The sequence below is a fragment of the Equus przewalskii genome, chromosome 16 (assembly GCF_037783145.1).
Source record: "Equus przewalskii isolate Varuska chromosome 16, EquPr2, whole genome shotgun sequence".
NCBI classification, from domain to species: domain Eukaryota; kingdom Metazoa; phylum Chordata; class Mammalia; order Perissodactyla; family Equidae; genus Equus; species Equus przewalskii.
The window spans coordinates 25,817,252-25,842,425 of record NC_091846.1 but is presented as its reverse complement, the minus strand read 5'-3'; the positions used below and the strand labels follow the sequence as shown (position 1 = coordinate 25,842,425).

At 41.8% G+C, this 25,174-nt stretch overlaps 1 long non-coding RNA gene across 1 annotated transcript; it reads left to right on the top strand.

Moving 5' to 3' along the window:
- Nucleotides 1-2,368: 2,368 nt before the first annotated feature.
- Nucleotides 2,369-25,174, top strand: LOC139076348 (uncharacterized). The gene is made up of 3 exons (XR_011527875.1): nucleotides 2,369-2,462; nucleotides 3,548-3,646; nucleotides 23,784-25,174. It is a non-coding gene; the product is annotated as an uncharacterized lncRNA (long non-coding RNA).

Below are 25,174 nucleotides of genomic sequence, written 5' to 3'. Positions count from 1 at the left end.
TCTTGTTCCTTTCCACCTTAACATGCAAAGACAAACACCAGCATGGAGATGCACCACTGTGCATAGAGCTATTACCTGCTTTGCTAGTCTTGAATAGGAGGGAAAAATTACAGTCAACAAAATAAAGTTATCAAGCTACTGATGTATGCCTGTCAAACAAAGATCAGATTTCAATAATAAAGAAGGAAACTTGGGAAGTCTGAAATTGAGCAATGGCTTTCATGGCCCTTGGGGCTGCCTCTGCAGAGGCAGTTAATCATCTGCCTGAACAATCAAATCGATATCTATGACCTTTTCCTTTGGTTGTCTTTTTTCTGCCCTCCCCCTTCTCTTCCTACGGTCAAAAGGATGATAATAGGATCATTTCCTTTAGAAAATAAACACTACTACAAAACAAGTTTATAAACTCTTTGTTATTAAAATGAAATCCTCTAGGGAAATTAGGTGTCAAAATTATAAGGCCAATATTTGGTAATATTTATAGTTGATAACATCTTCACATGCATCAGTTTATGATAATTTCTATTACATTGTCTCATAGAGAATGCAGAATAAATTTCTTCGGAAAGAAGAAAAGTGTTCATCTCTGTATCCTGGATGAGTTGAGATGGGGAAGTGTAAGTTAACTGATTAAACTTCCACTAGTCAGTTCACTGAGCAAAATAGTATCCTTCAGAGCACATTGTAGTCATATCTCTATTGACATGTCCTGAAATTAAACTCAAAATACTCAAAACTTGGGTGATTTTCTAACGTTCTTTGATATCCTTGGAAACTGAAATAGACTCCGCTGTTTCTCAGACCCATCAAGAATTCATTGTACCTGCAGGAGAGGCCCACGCTCTTGGCCTTCTCGAGTTTCTCTTTGAAGGGACAATAAACAATCCCTCCCTGAAGAGAGGTGAGAATGAGTTTGCCTCTCAAGTTAAAAGGAGATGGGAAGTGTGAGGGGAGGTCAGGGAGCACCATGGCAAACTCTGTGGCTGAACTTGAAACCCATCCAACAGATACGTGTCAATGTTGACTGTGCTCAAAAGGCAGAAATCCCAAGCCTAAAGGTCCTCAGATTTCAGTGAAATTGAAGTGCCTTCCTTATTTGCCTTTAGCAATTCACTGTTTTAATAGCAGCATGAAACTTTCTTATGACTAAACCTTTCTTGGCCGTGAACAACCATGGCTGAATGAATAATTATCTATTTAATAGGGGCTAGTCCTCTACTTTGTGATTTTTCAGGTGCCTTCCTCTAGGAAGCCTTTCTTGCACTTCCATCTGAGGCTGACCATCCCCTTTCCTAATTCTTGGAGCACTCAGGGCTCACCTCGAACCTTCGCTGTGGCATATTGGGATTATCAGTTCAGACGGGCAGCTTCGACAGGGAAAGATCACTCTGTTGGCAGTGCAGTGGAAAGACAGCAGAGACAAGGACACTAGATATAAAGCTCTTAGAACAGAGGGAAGTGATGAGGGTCTGAACAAAGGCAGCAGGAGTGTGTATGGAGAGGAGATGACCAGCCAGTTTAACAGAAATTTAGGACGTAAAATTCACAGTACTTGGTTGCTGATTTTATGTGCAGAGATGAAGGGAAAAGAGGGGGTGACTTTAGATGATGACTGGATGGCAGTGCCACATACTGAGGTAAGGAATGTGGAACTTTAAGGGTGAGTCCCTTAAATGACTTCAGTGTTGGACATGCTGAGTTTGAGCTTCCATGGGACTGGGATAGATATGGGAAGCAGGCAGTTGGGGTGTAGGTCTGGAGTTCAAAGGCAGATTAGGACTGAAAATGTAGATTGGGGCTTTGTGGTGATCATGGAGGTGTACTGCTCAGATCTCTCATCAAGAGAACCTGCTGCAAGAAAAGTCGTGGCAAACAGCCTTCTGTTCCTGCACCTTCAATGTACTGTGGGCTCTCACCGGCCACACTCTCCCTGGGCGCCTCCCACCCAATGACTGAGCATGGGCTGTGCCCTGTGGGATTTTTCTAATACAACCTTTCTCGAGGCTGTACTGCAATCTGAGGCTCTCCCGACCTGATCCTCCTTCCTTCCTGCTCTCCTCTTTTTTTTTTTTTAAGATTTTATTTTATTTTTTTCCCCTTTTTCTCCCCAAAGCCCCCCCGGTACATAGTTGTATATTCTTCGTTGTGGGTCCTTCTAGTTGTGGCATGTGGGATGCTGCCTCAGCGTGGCCTGATGAGCAGTGCCATGTTTGCACCCAGGATTCGAACCAACGAAACACTGGGCCGCCGGCTGCGGAGCACGCAGACTTAACCACTCGGCCACGGGGCCAGCCCCTGCTCTCCTCTTTTTAGTTGTCTGATTGGCACAAGGACTAAAGTCTCTCTCTCTCCCCTTTATCCCTTATAGGCATTTCTCCCAAGAAATCTCTTGCACATCCAGTTCTGTTTTGGTGTCTGGTTCTTGGAGGACCTGAACTGACTCAGGAGTCATCAATATATAGGTAGATAATCATAAAAAGAATGGGAATGAATTAGATATATCTGGGAGAACATATAGAATGAGGAAAAAAAAAAGGATTGAAATGTTCGATAGAAAGGGTTGAGGTGAAAACCAACATTTAGGTGCTCATAAGACGGTGTCTGAGGCCAGGCTTCCTGGGTTTGAATCAGGCCCCACCTCTTATTAGGGTGTCACTCTGGGCAGATTGTTTAGCCTTTCTAAGCCTCCTTTCCTTGTGCATAAAAGGGGGAATCATAGTACTCATTAAAGGTTTGTTGTGAAGATTTAAATGCAATAATTTATGTAAACTGCTTCAAAAACGACCTGCACATACTGAGGTCTCTGTAAAAGTTGGTTGTTATCATCAGGCATAATGGATGTGGAGCCCCTAGAGTAGCAGGAGTGGTCAGGGAAAGAAGAGGAGGACCAAAATAGCATAGCACAAAGCCAAGAGAGCAGCAGTTTCAAGAAGGAAAATAGTATCAAAAGTCATAAAGAGCTGTGAAGAATAAGGTGAAGTAATATTCAACAAGCTTGGAAATGAATGATGATTTTGGCAAGAGCTGTCTCAATAGCGTGAGGAAGACAGAAGCCAGAGGATGGTGACTTGAGGAGTGAATGGTGGGTGAGAGAGTGGAGGGAGTGAGCAATCTCCAGTCCTTCCAGAAACTTGGCTTTGAAGTGAAGGAGAGCGAGAGGGTCATGGTTAGGTCCATGGTACAATCAAGCTTCTTTATATGCAGAAAGCAAAGTACTCAAGAATAAGAACAGAAAGAATTTTTAGATGGCAGGAGGTCCTTAGGAATTGGAAAGGAATAGGATCCAAAGCACAGAAGGATGAGTTCATCTGGGCAGCAGGAAGGATGGTTATGTTCTGAGACCACGTAAATTAGGATGAGGACAGACTGAGAGGTCAGAAGACAGGAATGTGAAGGTGTTCCCAAGTGATGACCTGTATTTTCTCTCTAAAGAAGTCTCCAGCATTGCATCTGTTGAAGGTGAAGAGGGCAGAGCTGGAGAAGGCAACTTGAAGAAAGTGGAAAAAAATACATTATATTGATACGTATGTCCCCTCTCTCCTAGCAGGGAAGGAAAACCAGGTTCCCCAAGTACTTCACCTGTAGCCACTGGGCTTGGAACTTTGACATAGCTGCTGTCCTTAATTTCCACCTGCCACCCTGGGAGGTAGGTATCATTATTCTCGTTTCACAGATGAGGAAACTTGAGGTTCGTAGAGATTGAGTCATTGGTCTAAGATGTACAAGGTCTAGCAGAGTCCTCAACAAATATTTCTTGAGTGAATGGACTACACAGACCATGCTCTTTCCCATCTCCAACTGGTTGTAAACTTGGGTGATGTTTTTTCCAACAGCCTTTTTGCTACCGAGAATGTTCTTACGTAGTTAAGTCATGGATCAGTCATAACCTTCAAAAATGTTGCAGTAATGAAAAACACAAAAAAAGTGGCTGGACAAGGAAATGCCTTTGCTACTTTATTTACCCCAAAATAGAAAAGCTACTTAAAAGATTATGACTGATTGAGAAATGAGATTTGGTTGGACAAAAGCACTTGAAGCTCGAGTTGCTAACATTTCCATCAAGGACCTCCCTGAGAGTCAGAATTGATGTGGGGATTGTTTTAGTTTTGTTGTTAATAATATCTGGATGAAAATGCCTGCCAAAACATTTCACTGGAGGATTTACAATATGCTTTCCAAATCTACAACTGAAGGGCAGCTGCTGATGTCAATGTGTGCGTGTTGGCATTCTCCAGTTCGTCTGGATGAATGAAAAATAACTGATTGTGTCCTCAAGAACACTGTGTATTCTTGATACTTATAAGTCTCAGTCTAATTTGTGTTTTTCTTGTAATTATTCTAGTCAAAAAGAGAATGGTGCAAATAATAATTTAAGGTAATGAAGGAATAGGTCACTAGACTCCAGGTTCCTTGTGGGCGGGGATTGGGTCTTATTTAAATTTCCAAGATTCATTTTAGAAGATTAACCCAATGCTTGGCACACAAAGTGAGCTAAATAAATTCTTGCTGAATTATGTTGAATTGCATCAGTACTGCACACAGCAGAGTGGGCAGATGGGCAAACCATTTCAATCCGCTTCAGTTTCCTTCTAGAGCAGAGCACAGAACTCTACCATAAAGATGCTGTGTGCATGAACACTCTAATTCCTTGTTGAGCTTCAAAATAAATTATTAATCCCTGAGAATAATCCATAAGCAGGGTCGTCTGTCACTGTAGCCAGAGCAGAAAGAGTAACCTCCCTAAATTGTATCCTTTTTTCCCCTCTTCAAGTCTTTGTTTTTGCAGCTCTTTGGAGCTCTGGTTCTAATTCTCATTCTATCCCTGATTTACTGTTTGACCTCAAAATGAGTAACTTAATCTCAGTTAATAGCTTGAGTTTCCCCTTCAGTGAGAGGCAAAGGGGCCTGGCTATATAGTTAGCAAATATCAAGCCTCAAAAATTGGATGTGTTATTTAGTGCCATCCATCATCTCTGTAAGGCTAATGGAAATGAATCACAAATACAAAGCCCTGTTCGAACTCCCTCAACTCCTTCCAAATTAGCCCTTGGAGGTTGATCAGTCACCGTGTAGTGTAGTAAGGGGAGAAGATAAGGAAGCTGGAGATGGCTGCTCCAAACCCAAAGGAGAAGATGACCCTGGCAACAGAGGGCAGCAAGGAGAAAGCTCAGCTCACTAGTCGGGGCGACTGCGATCTGCTGATCATCAACTTGCCACCTTGGAAAAGAACAAACGAGCCTCTGCTTTTGAAAAATAAATGAAAGACAGCTGTGCACTCATACCCCTAATATATATATATATATATTTTTAAAGATTTTATTTTTTCCTTTTTCTCCCCAAAGCCCCCCGGTACATAGTTGTGTATTCTTCGTTGTGGGTTCTTCTAGTTGTGGCATGTGGGACGCTGCCTCAGCGTGGTCTGATGAGCAGTGCCATGTCCGCGCCCAGGATTCGAACTAATGAAACACTGGGCCGCCTGCAGCGGAGCGCGCGAACTGAACCACTCGGCCACGGGGCCAGCCCCTCATACCCCTAATATTTAAAGTTGAGTGAAATAAGATGCAAATTTACAGACTAAGTCAATTATGGATTAATTCACATTTTCCAGGATTTGCCACTTGCTTTCTTTAAATAGTAAGCACTCCCTGGAATCTTTCAATAAGATAAACTTTAAAGATTAGATTTACATACGGTACTTTAATAACAATCTGAAAGAAAGAGGAACATATAGCTCGTCACAGAGTGATGGGTTATGAAGGATGGCGCCCGGCAGTAGAGGCTGTGATTTTCTCCACAAGGCTGCAGGCTCTCTCCTGCTTCCCAAGCCTACATTTCCCAGGGAGGAAACAGATCACAGAGGTGAAAGTCCCTGTGAGAAAGATCTAGAAAGGCCCTTTGTGGATGACTCACCTCTACTACAACAGAGCTTAGAGCATTTCACCCAAAGGAAATGACCAGTTGCAGTGGCTGTGGTCACAGTGCATGTAATGTTCTCCTAGGGGCACAGGCAGTCCAAAACCTTGAGGACACAGCATTGCCTAACCCCTCTCTAGAACAGAGGCCTGTGTTGGTTGAGGGTGTCAGACCTTGAATTTGGCTGCATCCTCTCCTACTCTGTTGCAAGCCCATATGATGGCCTCTACAGGCACCTGGAGAGGGCCTTTGGGTCCCTACCCAACTTGCTACTCAGCACACAGCACCATCTGTACGCTTACTGGGTAACAGCAGTAATGGATGGACACTTCAATCACATATGAAAAGCTCTAAAGCTCTGCTTTCAAGGGCTGTAAATCTTATATATCACGTTCCTAAGTGACTGATGAGATGCGTTCTCCACACAGCCGAATGCTCCAGGAATCTTTGTGGCAACCGTAGTTCATAAATTTGTTTTCTGTGACAGTATTTACAAGCTCCATGATTTACAGTAGAACTCAATAAATATTCAAGATGATAAAACACCAAAATTGGAAGTAATGACTTGTACATGGATAGAATAGAAACTGCTATTTCTCAATGTTTAGAGGGAAAGATGGAACTATTAAAGAGTCTATTTGAAAACAACAATATGCTATTTAAAAAAACAATCTAGTCCAATCAGTAACAAAATCTTCCAATTGAATTGGCCTAGTGTTGGGACCAGGATGACCTCAGTGGTCCCCTACTAATAGTACAAATCCCATAAGTAGCAATATGATTGAGATTTTTATTCCATTCACTGTCAAGGTCTACTGCAAAGGAGGTCTTCTTGGCTTCAGGTACAGGTGCGGTGAACAGCTCCTCCAAATTACTATTTGAGAAAATTAAGGTCAGATCCAGTCTAGTTATTTCCTTGCAGTTAGCTCCTCATATTACAATCATTTAAGGGAAGTAATGGAGGAGTGGCATTTGTCTTCTGTCATACTGAAGTCATGGGGTAAATGATTAGGGTTTTTGAAATGGATAATAACTCATTTTATGGGTTAATATCATTGAAGGCTTATAGCTCTTGATTTGCCTCAATGTTCATGTTTAATTTTTGAGTGTTCTTTATAGTGAAGAACTGTTACTTTTGTCTGGCGTGCCCCTATTTGCCTTTCTTTTGATAATGAATCTGGAGTTGCTTTTAGGGAACCATCCTTCCCTCACCTTGAGGATGGAGGTGGAGGTAGATTACTAGATCCGGAGAGGAGCAAGAGATCTAGTCATTGGCCAATCAGAACTTAAGATCCTCTAGCCCTAGGACCAGTTCAAGGACAAGGCTGAAGTTAGTCAAAAAGGGACAGTCTGGAATATTTACCAGAACTATTGGAGAAGAAACCTTCTTTTTCTATGGTGGTATCTAGATGGTAGAATGTAAGCCAAGAGCTGCTTGCCATCTTGACACCATGAGGTGATGAGCCTAACCTAGAAGAAAGCAAAGCCACTTGAAGGAAAGAGACGTATGACACCGTGTGAGCACCTTCGTGCATTCCCCTTTTTGCATAAGCCTACTTAAGTTTCTGCTACTCAGAACTGAAAGTGTTCTGGCTAATGCATACAATTCTTGACATTCTATTTTCTTCCCCAATTATATATTTTGAAAGTTTTCAGACTCACATAAAAGTAGAAAAAAATGGTAAAATGGACATGTGTATAATCCTCACCTAAATTTACCAATTTATTAATTAACTATTTGACACATTAGCAGTTTTTCTATTTATCTACCTACATCTATGTATCATCATCTTCACGTGTTTTGTTTATGCTACTACATAACCCCAACAATATTATCATACCTAGGAAAGTTAAGATCAATTGGATAATATCTAATAGGCAGTCCATATTTAGTTTTTCTTAATTGTCCCCCAGATGTCTTTTTTTTACTCTTCTTTTGTCTCTTTTGATTTAGAATGGTCCTCTCAATTTTTGTTGTTATTTTTGAAAATGGCATTGTCTTTTATTTTTTAGAACCCAGGCCTGTTGCCTTGGAGAATGTCCCACATCCTGGATTTATCTGATTATTTACTCAGGATTAGATTCACATTAACCATTTTTATTTTATTTTATTTTATTTTATTTTATTTCTTTAAATGTGTATTTTTGGCTTGATTATTTTTTTAAGATTTTTTAATTTTTTTCCTTTTTCTCCCCAAAGCCCCCCAGTACATAGTTGTATATTCTTTGTTGTGGGTCCTTTTAGTTGTGGCATGTGGGATACTGCCTCAGCGTGGTTTGATGAGCAGTGCCATGTCCGCGCCCAGGATTCGAACCAACAAAACACTGGGCTGCCTGCAGCAGAGCGCGTGAACTTAACCACTCGGCCACGGGGCCAACCCCACATTAACCATTTTTAGCGCAAATACTTGCTAGGTGATGCTGTGTACTTCTTTTCCCATCACATCAGAAGGCGCCCAATGTCTGGCTGCCTCACTGCCTCAGTGTTTCTCCATTTGATCAGTTGATTAAGGTGGTGTCTCCATATCTCTCCAATGTATAGGCACATTTTCCCCTTTAGGATCAATAAGTAATCTGTGGGATGATGCTTTGAGACCATGTGACTATCCTGTTACCGAAGAAATTTTACCTAGTATTGGTAGCCACTATTGATGATCATTGCCTGAATCAATTAGTACAGTGGAGGGTGCAAAATGATAATTTTTTATTTCTTTCACTCCTTTTGTATTTATTACCTAGAAGTAGAACAAGAGACTCCCTCCTTTATTCTGTTTCTCTCTCCACCTTTATGGAGGTAAAATTAATACACAATAAACTGCTTATGTTTAAAATGTATAATTTGATGAGTTTTGACATATGTTGGTGAAACTATCACCATAATCAAGATAACAACCATTTCCAACATCCCCCAAAGTTTTTTGTCGTCCTCTTTCCTCTACCTCATCCACAAGCCACTACTGATCTGCTTTCTGTCACTATAGATTAGGTTTCATTTTGTAGAATTTTATGTAAATGGAATCCTACAGTATGTACTTCTTTTTGTCTGGATTTTTTCACTCTGCTTGATTTTGAGGTTTATCTATGGTGTCATGCGTTTCAACAGTTTCTTTCCCTTTTATTGCTGAGTGGTATTCCATTTTATCTCTCTCTTTTAAGTCTGCATAGACACATTGATTTTTTTTATTTAATGTGTTATAATCTGTATTCTTTTTTATACTCAATTTGTGCCAAATCTGGCTAGCAGAAAACCCTCCAGTTAATTTCTGTAATGTTTTGACATTATCTCCATTAGAGTTTGAGTACTTCTTTGCTTTCTGGAACAAGATATTCCATGTTTACCTTGAACTTTCATTTTGCCAGATCCAAAATGAATCCTTTCTTAAGGAGCACTGGTTCCTTTCAGTGAGGAGTGGTAGTTAGAAAACAAAATCTGGGTGCTAGATATGCTCATTTCTACTGGGAGGTCATTGCTTTTAGGCTTTTTCAGTGGACAGGTTAGGAAATCTCTTTTTTTTTTAAAAAAGAGTTTATACTGATATTTTAATTTCAAATCTAGTGTCACAGGGTGTTCCTTCACTTCCCTCCCATTTCATGGTTGTATCTCACTTCCTCCACAGTGTGAACTCTCTGATTTTCAATATCAGTGTAATTACTCATTTAGTCTTTTCTATAAGTCACAAAAAAATAGCTTCAGAATTATAACACCAATATAATTGCCAACAACAAACTCACTAAAATTTAAGATTTGTTTGCTTCTTTTTGACCTAACTGGTGCCAAATTCCCCTCTATGGGGGTTGGTAAAGTGTTTTGACACACATTATTCTACCTTGTCTTTTATAAATTTTATTCTTATTTTACATTCCCTACAAGTTTTTGAATATCCTCAAGGCACAGTCTATTTTTTATTTATCCTTGTATACTCTACAACACGTAATATAGTGTGTTGTTCATAGAAGGCGCACAATAAGTCCTGAATGAATAAGTAAATGAATGAATAAATGAATTAATGAGTTATTCTTTTCCACAATATCAGCATTGCTAGCCCACTTGACAGGGAACTGGGACCTGACTAAGGAAAGAACATTTTTCAAGGCCCCTCTACAAGTTGACATAGGGGACATAAAGGATTGATGAAATGCAGGCAAGCAAGAAAAGGTGGGACACTAATTCTGAACTTTGAAATTAGCAATCAAAGCACATTTGATTAATATCTACAATGTGCCGGGCAAGGTACACACAAAGAGTATGAAGATATGAAGATGATGCCATGGAGCTCAAGGAGCTGGCAGTCTAGTTATGTCTGTAGGGATGCAGGATACACACACACACACACACACACGTATGCACACACAAGAAAGGGCAGTGTGTCATAAAGATCAAATGGATGGTACAGACATTTTAATGCAATAGGAGTTAAGAGGAGGGAAAACAGGAACTGCAGTTTGGAATGAGAGGCTGGGGATGCAGTGGACAGACTCCATTGCAGCCTTGAGACTTGGTTCAGATGAAGTAGGATTCGAATCAGAAGAAAGGCTGAGGGACAAATGTGGGAATTTACGGTGTGTTCAAGAAACAGTGAGTAAATCAGTTTGGCTGGAGCAGGGAGGTTATATAGGAGAGCAGAAGGTACTGGAACTCATTGTTTGAGGCCAAATTTTGGGGAAGCCATGAATGCCCTGTAAAGAAATATGGTCAGTCATGGTAGCTATAGTTTCACCGTGCAGTAAGATTGCATGTTTTTTCATGGCCCTCTTTGCTGTTTCTTGCAGTATCCTTCCCCACTTTCTGGGGTGGTGTGGTCCTCGTGAGTTTGTGAAAATGGGGTCAGTCACCGTCCCCACCTCCAAAGCACTGAGTAATGTCAATCAGAGGACCTCAATATCTGAGCATGGGTGTTGTTTAGGAGTGGACACTTTACCTAGGCAGGAGAACTCAGAATCGTCACAGGACTTGTATATGGACATGGGGAGAGAGAAGTCCCTTCTTCACTGGGATTGCTGAGCTGGGAGGATGCAGTAGGGGACAGTCAGAGGTGGTACTGCTCACCTCATGGTGAGAGTCAGCATGCAGAAAAAAGCTTAGCCGAGTGAAATGCTGGAGGGACAGACAGAGCTCTCACTAGGTCGCCTGCGCCCACTCAGGCCTGAATCAATGGTTCCCTCCTGACAGGCCAATTATATGTAAACCAAATGAATTCCTTTTTTGTTTAAATTAGCTTGAGATTGGTTTCTGACACTTTCATTGAGAGAAGCTTGACTGACATAAGAGGCTTGGATTTCATCCCACAGATCAAAGCTTCACAATTTGGTTTCCTTTGATCACTGGTCCTAGAGATCCTTCAAAAAAGGAATTTTGTGGTAAAGCTCGTTTAAGAATACTGCCTTCCACAGGCTCCTTTGTAGGTTCACTAGCACGTTAACTATTGAATACTCTAAGAAGTCCTCCTGGAGCCGGCCCAGTGGCGCAGTGGTTAAGTTCGCATGGTCCACTTCGGCAGCCCAGGGTCCCCTGTTTTGGATCCCAGGTGCCGACCTAAGTACCGCTTGGCAAGCCATCCTATGGCAGGTGTCCCACATATAAAGTGGAGGAAGATGGGCACGGATGTTAGCTCAGGGCCAGTCTTCCTCAGCAAAAAGAGGAGGATTGGCAGCAGATGTTAGCTCAGGGCTAATCTTCCTCAACAAAAAAGAAAAAAGGAATAAAGCTACATTTCTAAAGAAGTCCTCCTGTGAAGTATCTGTTTAACTGTGCTGGAAACCTTCCATTTGTCCCTCCACATCACCATGCATTGTCCCCACCCTGCTCTGTGCCCTGGAAGGTGACTTGCTCTTTATCAATGGACCTCCTTGCCGTTGGCCTCAGCTGGGTTTGAAGAGGACGTCACGGGGAGGGAGGAGAGTGAGGTGGTGTATTTACTTCCCTGGCTCTGCCCCGCCAAGTCCACATGGGCTGGCCATATGCCTCAACTCAAGGACAAAGGTCCTGTGGGGCATCCCTCCCCAGGTACAGTAACCTTTCTCTCTCTCACCCTTCAGGCCAAGGGATAGTTAATGGCTCCCTGCTGGTACCAGCCCTGGGCCACTTCTCCTTCACTTCTTCTGCCCAGTCACAGTCATTTACTAAACTCTCCTGAAATTACTCACTTTGAGTGTGCCATCTGTTTCCTGCGAGGAACTGACTGAAATCTTACTGCTAATGAATCCATTATTTCCTAAATTTATTAAACCCACAACTTTTTTTTAAATTGAGGAACACATATCAACGTCTGACAGAACTCAAGTTTTGACCACATACTTTTGGTAAATGCCTTCCTAGGCAGTGCTTTGGTACAAGATTCTGGAAAGATGAAGGCAGCCTGACAGCTTTTCCATTCTTACCCTGGAGCATTCTCTACAAGAACCTGGTGTTTCTGCCCAACTAGCACATCCGATGGCTTTCAGTTAGGCCTCAGGCTTCACTGCCTTTGTGTACCATATCTTCTCTCCCTGGGAACCCCTCTCCCTGCTCTTCTCCTACCAAAACCCAGCCTTCTGAAAAAGCCCAGCTCATGTCACCATCTGCCCATGAGCATTCCTCCAAGCGCTGGAGCTCACCATGGCTCCTGTCACTCCTGTGGCCCCTGCAGTTCGCCATGTTGCACAGCTACCCACATATGTGTTGTTGAAGGTCATGGTTTAAACTTTTGCCTTGATAGTTAACTTTTTTCAAGTTTGATTTGTGTCTCTGGAGCTAGACTGTAAGCTTCTTGATGACAGGGACAATATCCCTACTTTTTTACATATCTCACAACTTCTAACAAATGCATGCTGTTGTACACACTGGGAATATCTCCCCTCTTCTCTCTACTGACCCTATGGATTCTGTCATTTTTTTTCACACGTGGTTGAAATCCTATCACAGTATAAAGCATCCCCTGGTCATCCCAGCCAAATGTGATTTTCTTAGGCTTCTAGCACTAATTATCCTCCAAAGAATACGCTCATGTACTCTGACATATAGTGTCATCTGGAACTATTGCTTATGTTCTACTATTAATTAACTCTCTGTGGACTTCTATCTTGGAGACTTAACAAGTTTATAAGCACCGTTATGGGCTGAATTGTGTCGTTGTCCCCGCCCCCCTGAATTCATATGTTGCAGTGCTAATCCCCAGTAGTTCTGAATGTGACCTTATTTGGAAAGAGGGCCATTGCTGATGAATTTAGTTAAGATGAGGTCATACTGGAGTTACAGTGGGCCCCTAATCCAATTTAACCAGTATCCTTATGAAAAAGGGGAATTTAGACACAGACATGCACAGAGGGAGAATGCCATGCGAAGATTGGAATTATCCTGCCACAAGACAAGGAATGCCAAAGATTGCCAGCAAGCTACCAGAAGCAAGGAGAGAGGCATGCAAACAGTCTCCCCCACAGCCTCAGCAGGATCCAGCCCTGCCAACGCCTTGATCTTGGACTTACGCCCTCCTGAACTGTGAGACAATCAAGCACTGCTGCTGAAGCTACTCAGTCTGTGACACTTTGTTACGGCAGCCCAAGCAAACTAGTATAAGCACCTGAGGGACCGGGACCCTATCTTGGAGCCCCAGAGAGTAGGGTTCCAATTGCAGATCCATCACTCGTTTCTTGTGTCATTCCTGGCAAGTTAATTTACTTCTCTGAGCCTCAGCTCTCTCCTTTGCAATGTGGAGATAATAATATCTACTTTGGAAAGTTGCTTAAAGGATTAAAGATAATACATTAAAATGCCAGGCACAGTGCTTGACACAGTTAGAGTGTTCAGTAAGTGCTAGATCCTACAATTATAATCCTCTTATTTTACAAATGGGAAACTGGGACCCAGACATCCAAAGTGCCCAGTTAAACCCACACAGTTAGGTAGGGACAAGCTTGTCAAAAACCTCCAAATATATTCGCTTCAACCCATATGGATACTATGTCTTACTTTTCATTGCTGAAGAAAACAGTTAGTGTGACAGCATTAATTTGATGGCATTTTGTGTGTGAGTTTTGCTTACTGCTATGCTACGGCTGGGGCCTTGAAATTGAGGAGTGGAACCTTTGTGTTTTTTTCCACCCACAGGTAACTGAGATAAGACCTATCTTAAAGCAAACTATCCTTCCTTTTTTGTAAAAAATTAAATTCCTTTGTTTAAGAATGGTATGAATCATATCATTTATTTGTATAAGATTATAATTAAGGGCACTAATTAATGAGCAGAATTTATAGGAATAGGCTACTAGAATACCACTACTTTGTATGCACAGATACTTTCTTCTGTTATTAGATACTCTTATCAAATGATGCTTGGGTTAATTTTAAATGCATATTCCTCCCAAATGCAAGATCTTCACTTTATATACATCTCTTAATACCTGTCATTTTGGTTGCAACTTGCTTCCTTCTCATTTAAAATGACTGAATGTGAAGCCTGCTGCAGAATGATTGGTTTCCTTACAGGTTAATCAAATGAAATATGTACTATTCCTGCCCCATAATTATACCTATTCTGGTGACGTAAGTCAAAATTGGTGATGTCTGTTAAACCATAATTTTTTAATATAATTGGTAATCAATGACTGTGCTTTTTATGCGTCAACATGCTGTTTATCAAACTATCCTTCTCTCAATATGTTGAGAAATCAAGCGTGAGCTGAATGGATGGGGTCCAGGAAAGGTTATTTCCACTCTATCAAGAGGTTGAGGACCCTGATCCAAATGCTGGATGGATCCCCATGAAGCTTATCAGTTTAAAATGGCAGATTATCCAGTGAAAAGAATGAAAAGAAAAAGAGTGTGAAAGGGTGAGTGAATTCTGAGATCTCAACAGATTTGTCTGTTCCCTTCCATCATGCCATGACAACTTGCATCAGAGAAATTTCTTATTTCAAAATTGCAAAGGATATTGAAATATCTTCTCTTGAAACAGAAACTTGGAAGCCCTTATTTCTGAGATAAAGCTGTCAGGAAATTAAACCAGAATCAACATTTGACAGGTTAGCGTCATTTTTCATTTTTGAGGACCTAATCCCCCTTCTCCAGCAACCTTTCCTATATGTCAGATCCACACACGATTTAGAAGCGGAAAGGATGGGGAAGGGAATCTTCAAAGAAAGAAAAGACGAAAAAGGCTCCTCAGGCTCAGAATCGGCTCCTTCCTCCAAGGACGTTAGAAGCTCCCAGGGGCTAAGAGGGTGGGGTGGAGGCAATCTTGTGTGCTCTCTTTCATCAGCTGGCAATTTCAAAAGCACCTGCCTATGTTTCCCGGCTTCAGGAGGGGTCACCTCAGCCAATCCTTTCTCATTTTCCATAATCCATTGTCGACATTGAGCACAAAATATACTGTCCCCGGCCTCCTGCGTGTTTTCTGTTTTTAGTCTCAAAATGGGTATTAATGGACTGGTCCTCTGCATTCCTAAATGCTAGGTGGCAGGGCTGGGGGCAAAAGTGTGAAGGGGGAAATGGGGAGAGTCTTTTAGCTGCAGAAAACCTTTATTCTTCTCTAGCAGAAGTTCCACGCTTGACTTCCACCAACTTTAGGGGTCTGCTCAGGTCTTTAGGGGATTCCTGAACCCATTAAAGTCATATGTAAGATTGTGCATATGTATGTAGGAGCTTTTGTGGGGAAAGTTTCCATAGCTCTCCCAGGGTCTGCTGCTTTAAAAAATTCAAGAATCACTGTTTCATAAAAGTTTTCTTAACTTAAAAAAATATGAATTGAACCCTAAAGTTATAATTCTAAAGTAATAATTAACGTGAAAGGTTGAATGAGGTGGATTTTATAAGAACATTTCAGTCAAGTGTAATTCTCAGATATCTGGTGACTGAAGAATAATATAGAAAGAAAGATATACTTTAAATGTTCAGGATATCGAATCTTCATAATGACTGAACGTATAAATATAGATGATTTGTTTCAACAAGTATTTATTGAGTGCTAGCTATATTGGACATATAGAAGTCAGTAGGATACCATCTCCGACCTCAAGGGACTTACTTTCCTTGATGGAATAGAATACACAAAGAACTAAGGCACTAATCCTGCTGCAGTCTGTAATAGGAATTGAAATTTGAAGAGATTGGAGAATTGCAGAGTCCTTTTGGTTTGCTTGAGAAATAACAAGGATATCAACTTGTATGGTAGCAAAGAAAATGGAGAGAATGGATAAATTATGTGACCTAAAAGTGGATTTGTTTCATTCATTCATTCATTTATTCATTCATTCTTACTTTAATTCATCTTTTATTGTATCAGTCGCTTGTTAGAAATACTGAGAAAAAGTGAGTAGAGTTTCTGCCCTCACAAAGCTCTCTGACCAGCCCTGAGAGCTCTTTTTCTTTTTCTTTTGTAAAGAATAATGGCTTTCCCCATTTCTCACCTCTTGTATATTTTATTTGTTCTTATTTTTTAAATTACTTACTTAATTTTTTCCCCTGGGAAAGATTCTCCCTGAGTGAACATCTGTTGCCAATCTTCCTCTCTCTCTCTTTTTTTTTTCTCTCCCCAAAGCCCCAGTACATAGTTGTGTGTTCTAGTTGTAAGTCGTTCTAGTTCTTCTATGTGAGCCACCACCACAGCATGGCTACTGACAGATGAGTGGTGTGGTTCCATGCCTGGGAACTGGGTCCAGGCCACTGAAGCAGAGCATGGTGAACTTTAACCGCTAGGCCATCAGAGCTGGCTCCTGAGTGCTCCTTTAATTTAGCAACTCAGAAATTAGTCCTGCCTCCTATGAGTGTTCACAGCCTCCATCTAGAACCATTCACCCCATATCCTTTCAAATTCTACTTCCTGGCCTGTTTGCAAACCTCCCAGTTTCTGATCACATCTTATTTTCTTGACTATGGTTCCACCTCACTCCGTTGGCAGTATTCCAGCTCTCACCTCTGGCTTCACTTCTTCGATTCACTTCCTACTTCCTGTTTTGGGTTAGGCTGATTTCACATGCTTTGGGTAAATTCTTGCCCACTCCAGTCAAGCAGTATGGTCTTGGCAACCAGGCACAGTCCTCATGGCTGCCTCCCTTCCCCACAAACAGCCCAGACCCAGATTCCCAAAGTCAAGCCATAAAGACAAGTGGATATAAACTAATGAAGATGCAATGTCATTGCACTATTCTTGTGGATTGAGTAATATGCTGTTTGGAGCACAGAGGCTGGAGTGGAATCTGATGAGTTCAACAGGATTCAACATTAATAGAACTACCTTCCTAAAGGAGCATCCATTGGTTTAAGCCAGTAAGAATTCATCCAGATGATTAAATGACCAACTCTCAGAATCATAAAGGATTAGAGCAGGAAGGGGCTTTAGAGATCATCAAATTCAGCCTTGGCATTTTTCACTGAGCAAAAAACCTAAGGTACATGAGCTGAAGACTCATAAGGAGTTTTTGACATATTCCTACCTGCCCAATGCATTTTTCCAAACAGTGCACTGCTGCACAACAGTTCAGTTATAAATGGAAAGAAAAGATGTGTGTCATTTTGTTTCTAAAGCTGTCAGGAGGGACCACATCTTGAACGTACTCCTTATGTGATCTGTCAGAGTCCTGGACACTGATGTGCTTCCTTAAGGATTCCAGAGGAAGCAGAAATGAGGCCAAGGAGGAAAACGGATTTGAGAAGAGGTGAAGAAGGCAAGATAAATCTGGGGTGTGCCCATTGTATCAAGCAAGCAAGATGGAGACAAGTCTGCATGGGAATCTTGAAAAGATGAAGTTTAAATTCACATGAGGGGTAGTATCAAGTCGTCTTGATCCTTCCTACTGAAATTTTCTGGAAGCAGCAGCATCAGTACATCTGGAAGTTCGCTGGAAATGCAGCTTCCCAGGCCCCACCTCAGACCCACTGAATCAGAATCTGCACTGTAACAAGATCCCCCAGCGATTTGTATGCACACTAAAGTTTGCGAGGCAAGCAATGAATTGCTTACTTTGGCTTTTTTCCCTGACTAGCTTAAATTACATTGAACATTAGCAGAAATTGAAAACTAGGATGAATGAAATTTGCATGGGGACATCGGTAGGGGTATATAAGAAAGCATAAGAGAGCATCAAATCAAGATGGCAGTAAGACTTTTATTTCTTGTGTGGCGTATACACCTGAAACAACTATTTTCCTCTGAGCTTGAATGAATTGTTTTGCATTAGTGCACTACATTGCGACAGGGCCTGTGTTTGTGATTAGGTAGCTTTGACAGATGGGGACAAGTGATTGGGTACTTCTGCCCAAGAGGCAAGAAGGTCACCTGTGCCCAAGAGGATATTTCTCCCAAATGAGATGTGAACCCCTTTTCTTAAGAACACAATAGTGTACCCTGCTGCCTGATGAAATTCCTGGCAAACAGTTCAAATGGTTTTTTAAAAATCATTTTAAGGAATAAATGTAAAAATGGGATAGTGAACAAACAAACAATTGTTGGACGTTAGCTGCCATCATTCAGACTGTATTTTACACGGGTAATCTCCAGATTCCAGGGAGGGAATGGAGACAGCAGTTCCAATCCTGGATGTCCCTCTGTAAACCCGTACAGTTTAAAGCTTCTAAATCCCAATTAGGCTGCTTGAACCAACTGAGATGCCACAAATGCAACCTAGTGGCTTTTCCCATGGGGAGTCAGAGAAGTGGAAAATATTTCAAGCAATTTGGGCATGCTTGCATAACCCTTTTGTGGAAATTCCTGCACTAACAATTTGCAATTAAAGTGAAAGTGAGTAAAAATAGAATGACCTCTCATTTCAACAATGACTATATTTTGTAGACTCTGGTATGTGAATGTGCTTTACATCTGACCCACACATAATGACAAAGACACCAAAAATCATCAACTTTCTACATGCCTAACAGTATAGAATATATATCAGGAAGCAGGATCCTGGTGTAGCACTAATGACAATCTTTAGCTAAGACATAAGACATGGTTGCCTAAAATGTAAGCAAATCAACAGGCAAGTGAGGACAGAAAAACACGTTCTCAGTCCAAAGTGCTATTGTAAACCCATATTATCTGTAACAAATGTGGCCTCCCAGTCAGACTGATGCCTGAAATTCCCATACATTTGAGTCACTTCCCCATTTAGCATTCGCTGCTTGGTATCCGGGATAGGAATTAATTTTTATCAATCTAATGAAAAATTCCTTAGAAAAGTTACTCTGCAAGATGGAAAAAAATATAATGTGTTGTACCACAAAATATGTGCATTTCTTTGCTTAACGCTGTGAGTTATTTGTGCTATTTCCTTCCCTTAGCTTGGGTAAATAAGAGTTCAATATTAACTGGAAAAAGTTTTGAGAATCGCTCTGCTAATGTCATTATGCCATGATTCTTTCAAACATTTCTGAGATGCCATCAGATAGTTATAGGTTTCCTCTGAAATTTTATAAACTCTTTGATAAATGTGTAGAGTGTTTATGTCATTTGATGACTAATAATGTCCACCAAAAGAAATTTTCTGGGACTGAATCACCTACAAATGCTAAACAATTCAAACAGAACTGGGCTGTTTGGCAGAGGAAAAGACCTGTGAGTGAAAATGATCAGTGGATGAACTCAAGTTGCAAAGTAAACAGAGGCTACAGCCCACTCAACCTGGGTTCAGGAGACTTTCGGCAAGGGGTGGGCGTAAAAGGACAAACTGGAGCCTGATCGTGAAGGATATGGAATGCTTCACTGATGATTTTGGCAAAGGAGACTTGTCAAAGATATTTAAGCAAGGTGGCAATGTGAATTCTCTATTTTAAAAAGATATCTCTGGCCCAAGAGTGAGGATGGCTAGGAAGGAGACCAGTCTGGGGGTTACTGAAACTGGATGAAACGTTGTGAGAGTTTGAACTAAGCATATTAAAAGATGGGAAAGAAGTAAAATTGATAAAATATAGAGACGATGGAAAGGGAGTTGGGGCAGTAGGTGAAAGCTGGGTCGATGGTAACTGAATTTTCTGCTTTGAGGGTAGCTGGGTGTGTGGGGATTCTACTCATAGAGTTAGGGAACATCGGAGGAAGGAAACCAACCCTGTTGGACGTGTTCGTTTGAAAGCGCTCTGGGTGTGGAGTTAGGGAGGACCTAGACTAGTGCTACAGTGATTTGGGAATTATCGTAGATAGATTATGGCTAAAGTTGTTAAAGTCTATGAGATGGTTCAAGTGAGAAAGTAGTATAAAAAGACAGAGGGTCTATCAGGGTCGTGGGTGTGAGAAAAGGCAGAGAGAGGAAGGAGTTTGAGGGCAGTCAGTCACAATAGGAGAGATTTCAAGAGCCAGTCTACAGAATGATGTGCTGCAGAGAGATATGAAACAGACCAAGCTCCTCTAGACTGGACTTCGACCTTTGAGAGGGAAGTTTAGGTCCTGAGGAACGAGCTGACGAGTCCCAACCTATAACCGGGGTTTGAGATGTTATGTATCTCATAGAGTTGTGGGTAGGAGGATGCACTTACTCAGATCAAACAAAAACTGTGGAAATACACTCTGCTGGGGAATTCAAGTTGTGTGGGGATGGAGGGGTGCAGGGTGAAGAGGCAGTGGGTGCCTTGAACTCTGTCACCCAGGGCAGCCATATTGTCTGGAGGGAGATGAGAGCTCCACGCACAGCCTCTGTTCTGGGAGGTTGACTTGGGGAGAGAAGGGGTGAAGGGCAGGTTGGGGGGCAGTGGGTGTTGGGGTCAGTTTTCTACAGTTGGAAGAAGTTAGCTCTAACAAGAGCTACCATTTCTTATGTGCTTTTTATGTTGCTTCATATACATTATCTCGTTTGATCTTCAGAACGACTTTGCAAGGTACAGTTCAAAAATGAGGAAAGTGAAGTTCAGAGAAGCCAGGTCAGAGAGGCCAGGTGACTGCCCGAATCCAGCAGTGACAAAGCAGAATTTGAACCCACATTTGTGGAAGATCAAAGCCCTGGTTCTTTCTTCCATGATATTCCACCTTATGTCTGTCCTCAGGCAGCAGGTCTTCCCCATTGGACTTAAACAGAAGCAGGCTCCAGGTCTAGAGAGAAAGTCAAGCCTGAGACTAGCAAAGCCACAGAGCCCCCAGTCCCCAGCCCCAGAGCAGGGAAGAGCTGGTGTTCTGAGGGAGATTATGGAGTGAGGAAGGGGGACTTGTCAGAACCAGGGAACCACCAGGACTGTGACAAGCAGAGAGGAGATGAGGCTAGGGGAGCAACTGTTTTCCAGGGACATGGGACCCCAAGTCTGATCAACAGCAATGACAGGCAGGGAGCAAGTTGGGAGCAGCCATTTAAAGGTGGTGTATTTTATTTAGGGAGCGTGGAAATTACGCATGTATGTAGATTAGAGATATGCCAGTGAAGAGAGAGAGAGGAGAGGAGTGATAAATCAAGGACTAAGACTGCAGGGACATGGACTAGCCTGCAAAGAATTCAGACTGAGCTTTCTCTGAGACAAGAAGGAGGGAAGGATGGGTAAAGACGTTATTAATTTTGATGACAAAAGGGGAAGAAGCTGAAAAAGTTTAGACTGAATAGCCTCCATTTTCTTATTGAAGAAGGGGGATATATCATTTCTGGAGGGTAGACAGTGAGATGTAGAAGATTTAAGGAAAAACACAAAAATGCAAACCAAAGCATCAGGGAATGTGAAAACAAGTTGGACGACAGGAGAACACGCATTGAGGACCCAGCGGAGGTGGGAAAGCAACCACTGGGAAGGGAGTCAGGTAGCGCAATTCCAGTATCTTCCTGTGTCTCACAGCAGCTCAGGAGGAACCCCGGGAAATAGCCAAGCATTAGGTGAGAGACCATGTGGGGAAATACATTATAATACTAAGGTGTTACGCAGATTAACTGCATCCAAATTACTCTATTCAGTTTACAGAAGATGAAACAGATTCTGAGCAGTTAAGGGCATTTCCCAAAGTCATTGAGGCAGCAGCTGCACTTGAACACACATCTTCTGGCCCCAGGCCCTGTGTTTCTGGCACACCCCTCTGCACAATGCAAAATTCAATGCAAAATGAAATTGGAAATGAAATTGGAAATGGAAGTGATAAGGTGAAAAATAAACAAACAAAAAAATCTCGCTTTTAATTCTTTTTTTTTTTTAAGATTTTATTTTTTCCTTTTCCTCCCCAAATCCCCCCAGTACATAGTTGTATATTCTTCGTGGTGGGTTCTTCTAGTTGTGGTATGTGGGACGCCGCCTCAGCGTGGTTTGATGAGCAGTGCTATGTCCGCGCCCAGGGTTTGAACCAATGAAACACTGGGCCGCCTGCAGCAGAGCGCGCGAACTTAACCACTCAGCCACGGGGCCAGCCCTCTCCTTGCTTTTAATTCTTGTTCTGGATCACAGAAAAACAAAGTATTATCTATTTTCCATTCTTATCTGGCAACACTTGAAATGCTCCCTTTCTGGTACAATACCCAACAACCCAGAGAACAAATGCTGCATTACAACAGGGAGAAATTCAAAGTCAAAGACGGTGGTGGAAAAGAGACAAGGACTAGATTCAGAGGTAGTATCATCACAGGACCTTCAAGGATTATAATTTAACAATTTCAAAAAACGCTACCCCAGATATACTCCATGGAGCCAGATGAGTTCAGTTTGAAGAGACAGCTCAGGGAAGGTAACAGCGCTATTTACAGTTTTTGAAGGGCTGTGTGTGGAAGAGGGCCTGCATCTGTCTGCACAATCTAAGGAAATAGGAGCAAGTAATGTGGAAATTAATAAAAGAAACCTTAACTAAATTGGAGTCGAGAAGGCCTGTAGGGGGAGCCCCTACACCCTATCACACATCCCAAATTAGACCAAACAGGAAGAGAGGGAAGCTTGCATCTTGAGCAGGAAGCAAAACTACTTTACTACTGAGGGAAGACTCCTCTCCCTACCCAGCAACAGCCCAGCCAATGAGAAATGCCATAGCTCAGCCAATGAGAAGCAGTTAATGCCCTGAGCTGCTACTTTCTCCCAATGGGTTCTCCTTTAGAACAGGCCCTGGCTTCTCCCCCTTTTTCTCTATTAAAGCAGCTCCCCTCCTTTCTTGTCTGGATTTGCCTGTGGTCTGCTGTAGCATGCACATCCTGAGTTACAGTTCTTTCTTTTTTTAAAAGATTGGCACCTGAGCTAACAACTATTGCAAGTCTTCTTTTTTTTTTTTCTGCTTTTTCTCCCCAAATTCCTCCAGTACATAGTTGTATATATTTTAATTGTGGCATGTGGGACACCACCTCAGTGTGGCCTGATGAGCGGTGCCATGTCCGCGCCCAGGATCTGAACCAGCGAAACCCTGGGCCGCCGAAGCAGAGCGTGTGAACTTAACCACTCGGCCACGGGCTGGCCCCCTGAATTACAATTCTTTTGGCTATTCCTGACTAAACTCATTTTGAGATAAAATAACAGGCAAATTTGCTTTTTAAGTTGACAGTAATAGGAACTTCAGTTCAAGATCATGAAGTCTAATTGTCTAATGGAATGATTCAAAAGCAAAATGAGATGCCTTTTCAAGTAGTGAGTTCGCTGTCACGGAAAGATTTCAAGTACAGGCTGGTTGATAGCTTGGCAAGATTGTTGTAGAGTATCAAAAGAGTAATTTGCCTGAAGCAGAGTTTCCCAGTTTGTGAATGAAAGACCTCTGTGGTTGGGGTGGTGAGCAGTGGAGTTACTACCAGAGGTCTGTGAATTCTTGGGCACAAGTCTTGCTTTAGACAGAATGAAAAATATATTTGGCAAGCATATACACTCTTTCTTTTCAAATTTTGTAGATGTTAATATGATTAATAAAGTACAAATTAATTATGAATGTCACCGAATTTATAAAAGTCTTTTGCCATTTTGCTTTTTCTCAAAGTACAGATATTAAAAGTGCAACTACTGTGACATGGAGTTCCTTAAAGTTTTTCTGTTTTTTTAGGTTAAAAAGGGTCTTCATCGGGGCTGGCCCTGTGGCTGAGTGGTTAAGTTCGCGCGCTCCGCTGCAGGCCGCCCAGTGTTTCGTTGGTTCGAATCCTGGGCGCGGACATGGCACTGCTCATCAAACCACGCTGAGGCAGCGTCCCACATGCCACAACTAGAAGGACCCACAATGAAGAATGTGCAACTATGTACTGGGGGGCTTTGGGAGGAAAAAGAAAAAAAATTTTTAAAAATCTTTTTTAAAAAAAAAAGGGTCTTCGTCTTTGAAAAAGTTTAGGAAACACTTCCTTAGAGCACTTTCAAAGACCTTTCCATTGCAAGATTATGATTTCCCAAATCCTAGGAGCTCTAAGGGCCACAACTGGATTGGGGGGAAAATAGCCACCCAGCGCTAGCAGTTGGTTACATACAACTCTTGGCGCTTTAGCACACGCACACGCATAAAAATACTTTGAAACACCACACACAGAACAGAGCCACCAGCTGTGGCTCCTCAAAATAGTGGGTTTAGAGACCCATCATTTCCTTGTTCCATAAGCTGACACATCTCTGTTCGCTGCTCCAAAGGGCAAGGGAATACTTTTGCCACTGTATGTATTTCAGCAGTCATCCAATTTTTGTCATTTCCAAGTATTTGGTACTACCCTTTCTAAGTTTGTTTCCATCTTTAAATATCTAGCTCATGTTCATTTCAACTAATTTGCTAGTGAAGTGCCTTTTGTTTAGAAAAAAGCACTCATATTTTCACCACTGTCTCATCCTAAGCACTTACTAAAGGGGGACACTTTGTGTTGTCCAAGTGAAGCAGAAAGGTTGAGCCCCCACATCTGCTCCTTTTAAAGATTGGTTATGTCAGAGAGTTGAGATGAAATCTGATTTTTAATTCATAATTTTTCTTTCTTTTCCCAGAAATTAGTCTTTACCCTCTGAAAATACTTAATAAAAGAGACTCTCTGGGCTCCCTCCAAGGAAAACTGAGGAGCAGATTCAGTTTCTCTTCAGAGTTTCTTACCTCCTCCTTCAATGCCTTTTCCTTGCAATTCTACTGGCACCCCTATCCCAGACACTTGTGGTATTTCAAGCTATTCCATGGTGGGTTCCCTCCTGGTGGTCATACCGTGTGGGCGGGGTGAGGTCTTGTAAGCACTGGTAAGGTAGGCAGACTTGGCCCCATCTACACTGTATGATTTAAGTGGCCCAGATAATACTCCTCACCTCCAACTTAGGTGCTCCAAGATCTGAACTCTTTGCATTCAAAGTCCTCTCTCTGAATTCTTTCCCCTTATCTTCCTTAAAACACAGATACTTCTGGAAGAATATTCATTAAAATAAGTCTCAAAGAGATGTTATATATTTAAACATGTATTAATAGACTTTCTATTGAAATTA